We start from the raw sequence: 7,918 nt of genomic DNA on the forward strand, positions 1-7,918 counted from the left end.
CAGTCTGGGTGTTCTGGAAAGGCATCCTTCGTGGCAAAGAGCAAACACCTGAGCTGAGTCTTGGTAAATGGGCTAGTCACCCAGGTGAAACATATGCAAGACACATCCTGGCAGGGGAAAGAGGTTGAGCAAAGGCCTGGGCGTGAGAAACAGCATGATTGGGACAGGGAACTACCACCAGCCAGGCACTGAGAAACTCTACAAGGTGACACTCTGGAAAAGAAGGCGGAGAGGGAGATGGTGTCCGGATGGTGGAGGACCCCGAGTGCTATGCTCAGAAGTTTGGTTCTGGCTCTCTAGCAGGCAACAGAAAGCCACTGAAAGATTTTAAGCTGGAATTGAGATGGTATAATTGGGATTATTCCAGCTATGGTTTTAAAGGGTGTATTTGAGAAGGAGAAAACTGGAAGATCCAGAAAGATCAGTTAGGAAGGTATCTCAGGAATCCAGGTGGAAGACGTGGAAAGACAGAAATCAGACAGAGGGAGCAAAGTGAGTGAAGAATAAAATATAACACAGCCTTAGGGAGCAGAATTTGTAAGACCTGGTGACTGGTCAGCCAGGAACAGGGTTGGTGGGAGGTGTAGGTAGAAGGAGGTAGAGTTTCCAGGGTACATATCTGATGAGCCTCAGATGACTCTCAGGATTTCAGGTGCTGTCAATTGAGCTCAGCAGAAGAGGGATTGCATAGGTTTTTACAAAGAAACACTCTCCCTTTCCTGTTTCCTATCTTTGGAACAACTCTGGAACAATTTCTTCATTGCCCTTTCACATCACCCAGCTGAACAAATCTAAATACCTAACCCAGGATCCACATACCACTTGACGCTTTTCCTAAATACACCAGCCAACATTTGCTGTTAGTTTCTACTGAGGCCTCTAACACTAACGATTCATACTATGACAGGTACAATTTGGCTTATATCCTTCACTACTTCTAGTCTTAGCCTAAACAAACTGTGAACCTTTTGCTGCTATACAGGCTCTAACATTGTAAAATCTCACCCATTTATATATCTAACATTGCAAAATCTTACCCACCAAGTGTATCCCTGACCACATCCTAGGCCCCCGATATACATTTTTTGTTTCATTGAATCAAGTTCATAATACTTTACATCTATGAGAAAATCCCCCAAAAACCTCTTCCTCTTTAATGCAAAGAAAGTGGATGCAATATCCTTCCTTTTTCATATATTAAACATTGTGTTTTCATCATTCACATGTACACATATTTCCTATATTGTGAAATCATGATTTTCTTGCTTTTTACTGATACTTTATCTTAATGTTATATAATTTGATTAAAAAATTTAAAGTGACAAGTTAATAATAAAAGCTAATAAAAAGAGACTGGGAATTAGGAAATATCAGTTCTAGGCTAAACTTTATCCCAACTAGTTGGGTGATTTTGATCGGGTTCTGTTTATGAAGATCCTCAACAACTATCTATTGGAGGAGAGTGTGGTACCAGGAAATGCACAGACTTTGGACTAAGAAAGACCGGGAGCTGAATTCTCTCTTACTATGCATGCAGGCTTAAGAAAAGTGAGCTTTTCTGAGCCCCTTTTTCTTCATCTATAAAGTGAGGTATATTCATGCCAAATTAGGTTTAATTTTATCCTGCTTAAATTAAATTTTTAAGAGATAAAATATGTAATGTTTCCAGCAGATTGATTGGCGTGGAGCAGAGTTTCAGCAAATACTCGTTTCCATTTTCCTTCCCCTTGCCCCATTTCTTCACCTGCAATAGGAGAGATGGCCCTAAAATTCAGAGGTGCTCCCAAGTGTGCTCTTCAGTTCCAAAACAAATGGTGGCACAAGGCACAGCTAAAACAATGACTGGTGCAAGGTCAAGAGATCCTCCAACTGACTGCTTACAATAGCAGTGTTCTGGCTATGGACATGACAGAACCAGAACACCAGAGTCAGATCTAGAACATCAATGAACTCACTATTCCCAAGATTATAAAAATAGTTTTTAGTAGGTGCAGGATATCGTGGGGGTGTGGGAAAGAGGGAATGAAGAGCGAACCTAGGTATTGAGATGGAATGGGAGAATTCGGTAGACATTGATGGGCGGTATACCAATAAATAGTCCCTGCACCATCTCCACATTTTTCCAGGGGAAGGAACTAAGATTATGATGTGGCTACATACATCCATCTCATACTTAGCAGAGAGGTAAGATTCCTGTATTTATTATTTCACAATAAATATGTATTGGGAAGCTATTTTTAAGAGATCATGGTACGGAATAAATAGCAGTCAACAGGAGAGACAAGCGCCTCTTACAGCTTACGTGCCAGTAGAGGAAGATGATATAAACAACGTTACAACAAAGGAGAGCAAGTATTGTAATGGAAAAGTCCAGGCCACTATGGAAGCAAACAGGACACCCACGCAATCAATAACCATCTGCTGCATTTTTTTTGTTCAGGACCCAGAGGGAATTTGGACTATCTGCCATTTGGGATTCTCCCAGTTGAATGGCATACTCTTCTTAATACCACTACCTGTGAAAAAGCACAGCTGTGAAATACCACAACTCAATTTTTTTCTCTCTTAGCAGAATGGACATTGGCTAGTAAATCAGTTTCTTGTTTGTGTGACTAAAAAGAAATACACTAAGAAAAGCACTGAAGGAATGCTACTGAGCCACAAGAATATATTTAAAGCAATGCAACTAAATTTCTAGGTGTTAGAAAACTACCGCAGAAAATTTCAAACCCTGTAACAACCAGAGACAATGCGGCTCATTTCCAACCAAAAAGAAAATAAACTGAGAACATAAATATATAAACAGATTCACAACAGCAGGAAGTACAGATATTACTTAATTAAATGTCTAAATGTATAAGAATAGCACTAATATTGAAACCCACTATTAAAATTTTTAGTCATGAATAAATTTCAGTTTCCTTTCTAGTCAAGTATTTTGCTAAAGAGAGTTCACACACTGTTTAATTTTAAATTTAATTATTTTTTTCTCTATTTACCCCTTAATAATGATACTAAATAATTAACACTAAGATGGCCAAAAGAGAGTTCACATACTGTTTAATTTTAAATTTAATTATTCTTTTCTCTATTCACCCCTTAATAATGATACTAATTAATAAACACTAAGATGACCAAAAGGTAGAGAAGAACATGGACATCTTTGAATTAATATATTACTGATATATGTGTGCACGTTATCAGGGAACAATGCTGTTACTTACTATTATGAATTATATAGATTAACAATAAGAAATGATCTTTTCCCTAGAAAAACATGAACAAGTAAGCAAAAGACAAAGTGTATAGCAGATCAGCATGAAAGATACTCGGTGTCATCATTAAATTTTGTTTATTGAAAGCCTAAAGTATAAATCACACCCAAAGACATCTGCAACCGTCTTTCCATCCCTTGCTAGAATATATTCTGCACTCCTTGCCAGACATTAGTTCTTAGGTTAGACCACAAAGAAGTACACATTTAAGAGGAGACACATAGAGGTCCCCACAGAGGTGTTTGGGCCCTGCATGCCTATCACATTCAGACCACAGGGCGTGGCTGCAGTAGCTAGAGCTGGAGTTGTGAAAATGCCTCCAACCTTGCCCAGTTATGGGCTTCCTACATCCTGTGACAGTTACACCTCCTTTCATTTCTAAGATGCTGTTGTGTGCAGCATAGTTGTCAGAAAGTAGGCCTAGTGTACCACCAAACAAGTCTTGAAATTTATTAATCGGCAAACTAGCTTTTTCCAATCCCCACTCCCTGGCAGGAAGGAATCAAATAAAAAAGAATTCTTAAACGGGGTCAATGAGGACGGAAGAAAACCAGTTTGTGAAAACCATTAGTTCAGAAAGAAGAAAGTGAGACTATAACATAAGAGCTAAGCAAATGTTTTCAAAGCCTAGCAAATATTATCTGGGTCAGTCTGAAGCTGTTTCCTAATCTTCAGCATGAAACATATTAAGTTAGTATACATCTCTCACATTTTGTTCTAAATCTGCCACAAAGTAATGAACAGACAAGAAAAAAATAGATATATATTTTATCACACTATTCTAGTGATGTCAGGAACTTTTTATCCATATTACAAATCTTTTTTCACCATGAGGAATAAAAAGCCTCTCAAAGAACAATACTCATGACTGGTGATTAAATCCGCATTTTATGAAGATGTAGGTTATATTAATGACCTCTGATTCACTGAAAATTATTCTTTCTCTTGCATAGGTCTGGCTTCTGTATACGAACGTTGTCTTTAGGAAAGTCATTCTCAGATCAAGACAAAAAAAAAAAAAACGGATGGGCACTCAAGAAGAGAAAAATACTTCATTTTTAACTTTCTTAACATTCACAGAAACATTTCAGATACAAGCTTTCCACCCCAAAAAGGAAAGCTCAGAAATGAACATCTCGGGATGCTAAGGCTTCCTTGTTGATATTTCTCTCTGGGCTGGACCTGACTCTATTTACGGAAGGGGGGCAGAACTTCCAGCATCCAAAGCCTGGGATCCCAGTTAGCACACCCAGCCCCCCTTCCCAAGGGGCTTTCCTTCCTGTGAGGCTGATGGCTGCTTCGTTTTGCACGGATGCCCGCCCGTGGCGACGCACCTGGCCCCCTGGCCACCACCATTTCCCAGAACTCCTCCGCCAGCAATGAAAGATCGCTATGTGAAACTCGTCTTTCTGAAGAGGAGATGAAAGTTATCTTGCCCTCTAGTGCAGGCTCTGCCAGGAAGCAACTGCACCATGACAGCGCCGCTGGAGTCTGACGCTCCCGGGCCTCCGCGCAGCCTTCAAGCCATTTTCCTTCCCCCAGCCCTTCCTAAAATAGTCAAGGGGTGGAGGAAGGGAGGCTCCCTTAGAATTTGTTCAACGCCCTACCTCTCCCATCTGATAGTAGCAACAGTACCGACCATCACAATAAGAGGGTGGCTGCCTTTTGCTTCTGCACCATTGGAGCCCAGGGGACGTGCCACAAGCGGAAATGACAACTCAGAGAGGGGGATATTAATAGGGGCATCTACGTACGAGATGCAAAGAGGCTCCCCAACCTCCCGGTCTCCTTATCTACGAGCATCGCGCACGTACACACACCGCGGCCACCGCCCCCTCCCATCAAGCACGCAGAGCCCCAGCGTGCAGGCACAAACTTGCTGACAATTTCTCTGCAATGTGTTCGTCTTGCACCTCTCTCTCCTCTCCCTGTCTCCCTGTCTCTGCCTTTCCTTTTACCTTCTCTCTCGGCCTCGTTCAGTTTCCAAGCGGCGGAGCGAAGCGAGCTAACGCCTGCTCCCGGCTCGCGGCGCCCAGGCTCCTCGGGACCGCGGGGATGCGCGGCGGTCTGTCCGCCCGCCCTGTCGCAGGGCTCCGGCGCCGTCTGCAGGGTTGCGGGAGCCCGGCCGCCCTGGTGACGCGGGACAACAACCCCGGCCCTCTGCGGCCGGCGGCCGCGGCCCGGCGCCCGAGCTCACCCCGGCTGGCTCGCCCACACTCACTCCCGCGCCGGGCTGCTCAGCCGCGCTCCCCGCCCTCCGCGACCGGTTCCTCCTCCTGGCTGCACGCTGCGGGGTGAGGCCTCCCCCCTCCCCGCCCCCGGCAACTACTGCTCGGGTCGGGAAGGAAGGTCGCCCAGTCAGTTCAGCCTCCCTGCACCGCCCCGGCCCCCCACACACCTCCCCGGCTCCGAGCCCTGCGCCCCGCGCCCGGCTCCGAGCACCGCCGGTGCTGGAGGAGTTGGGGGCGGGGACCCGGAGGCTCACAGACCTCCCTACCTCTGGAGATAGATGCACGGCCTCGGGCGTTTCTCCGCAGCTGCAAAGCTGTGCTGCTGTGATCCACCCTCTCAGCAAGGCTTGCCCCTGGGACCACCTCCCGGGGGTCGAGGTGGGAAGGCAATGTCCCTGAGAGCCAGGACGCGCTGCCTCCGCTGCCTGGAGGAGCTGCGCTGTCCTGGCCGCTAACTTTTGCCCAGGGTTTCCACTGCCCGGGTGACCTTCCTGAGCGGGATCTATCCTGAAAAGCTGGGAGGTTCCCTGATGGTCCCAGGAAGGGCGTGATGAGGAGCAAAGAGCCAAATCCGCTGGCTCCTTTTTCATCAGCTTCCAAAAAGGTCCTCACAGTTTTGGTTGCCAAGTCAGTAGCAAATAACTTAATTTGAGGGCGACTGGTCAGGCTTTCCAGATTTTTTAAAATTGTTATTTATAAAGTTTAGACTTTTTGAGAAAGCACTTGACATCTTCATCATATTAAGTCTTGACTATTTATTAAGATGATCCTAAAAGTCACTTTTAGGTTCTTCGTATGCACTGTATGCACCCTGCCCATTGCAGAGCCGTTTGTGTCTTTTGCCACAAGTTCTTCTCATGGTGTAAGAAATCTTGGTGTTGCCTGGTAGCATTCAGGAGAATTTATTTTGTTGTGGTTTTATGGTATCCAAGCAAAGTCAAACACAGTCTACCCTGACACTGAAGTCCAAGTCCAACAGGATGATTGCAGCTAAAATACTTGAAGCTATGTTGCAAGAATCTTAAAAATAATACTTGCACCCTTGAATCTTCAATCTGACAAAACAGTCTTTTATCATCTAAATTTGCTGAATGGAAGGAGCAGTTTATAAAGTAGATGAAGTTTCTCTTTGCTGCCTGCCATTCCCTTACCTGCGGCCAACATTCCCAATGTCTAGCTTTCCATTTTCTTAATATTCTTCTGGTTTGCATCAAAATAATAACATCTGAAACAAATCTGGTAACCAATCTGATGTGTTCCTTTTCCCCGTGTGTGTGTGTGTGTGTGTCCAAATAATGGATCTCTATTTGCAGAACTTGCTACATCCAGAAGTTGGGCCTGGAGGAGAGGCGTTTGGGATCACTCTCGATGCATGCCCTGTTTCTTCCTGTCAGTAACAATCATGGAGCATGCCCAGAGCTCCTTGTGGAGACAACCGCTAGAGCGTAATTATTCCAGGTCAGCACTCGGTGCCCAGTGGTCACAAAATGGGGTCCAGACTTCCAGGCCTGCCACTCAGAAGAAACAGATCAGAATGGCTCAGCTCACCTTCTCAATCTCTACCTTCATAGAACCAATACAACCTGCTGGGCTTTTGAAGATGGGTAGAAAGTTATTCTATCAACTTGCTAGTCTATATTAAGCAGCTACTTTCTTTGGTTTACTTACTTGAGAAGTGAGCCACTTAAAACACAAATCTGAAACATTGTTTCCACCAACTAAAATTCCTCCACTAGGCCTAATGTCTGTTCTCCAGGCTGAGACAGACAGGAGCATAGAGCTGTCTTGCTGGCATTGGTCCCCTATGCAGCTGAGCTCCCCTTCTCAGCTAAACTTTGTCCTCTGTAGAAGAAAGATGCACATTTTAGATTTTGGCAAAGAGCTTGTCAATTTCACAGACCCCAGGGAAGGGTGTTGTAGCTTCATTTATTCAACAGCTACTGCTTGAACACTTACCACATAACAAACATTGTCCTAAGCAGTGAGGCTACTGTAGTAAGGAAACTCTGCCCTGGTTCTTGCCTTCACAGAGCTTACAGTATGATGGGAGAGAGTCAGACGTTCATCAGAGAACCACAGATGCTTATAAAACCCCATTCTCTAAGCAAAGGCAAAGGTTGCTATGAGAGCTTTTAAGGAGGGCAATTGACCAGGCATGGTGGCTCACACCTGTAATCCCAGCATTTTGGGAGGCTAAGGTGGGTGGATCACGAGGTCAAGAGATCGAGACCATCCTGGCCAACATGGTGAAACCCTATCTCTACTAGAAAAACAAAAAAATTAGCTGGGGGTGTTGGCCGCACCTACTGTAGCTCTAGCTACTTGGGAGGCTGAAGCAGGAGAATCTCTTGAACCCAGGAGGCGGAGGTTGCAGTGAGCTGAGATCACACCACTACACACCCCAGCCTGGTG

General features: G+C 44.8%; 1 protein-coding gene across 30 annotated transcripts in view; it reads right to left on the reverse strand.

Annotated features, from left to right (window-relative positions):
* SYNE1 (spectrin repeat containing nuclear envelope protein 1) overlaps positions 1 to 5,982 on the reverse strand; it is a 518,696-nt gene extending 512,714 nt beyond the window's left edge. For 25 of the 30 annotated variants that reach the window (XM_008995259.5, XM_008995260.5, XM_008995256.5 and 22 more), the window contains exon 1: positions 5,234 to 5,497. The gene's annotated coding sequence lies outside the window, so the exon portion shown is untranslated. Of the gene's footprint in view, positions 1 to 4,914; positions 4,982 to 5,233; positions 5,498 to 5,772 lie in introns of those variants that run through there. The other 5 variants (XM_078370315.1, XM_035297742.3, XM_035297743.3 and 2 more) reach the window with 2 other exon arrangements.
* Positions 5,983 to 7,918: the final 1,936 nt, after the last annotated feature.

Source organism: Callithrix jacchus, chromosome 4 (assembly GCF_049354715.1).
Source record: "Callithrix jacchus isolate 240 chromosome 4, calJac240_pri, whole genome shotgun sequence".
Taxonomy (NCBI): domain Eukaryota; kingdom Metazoa; phylum Chordata; class Mammalia; order Primates; family Cebidae; genus Callithrix; species Callithrix jacchus.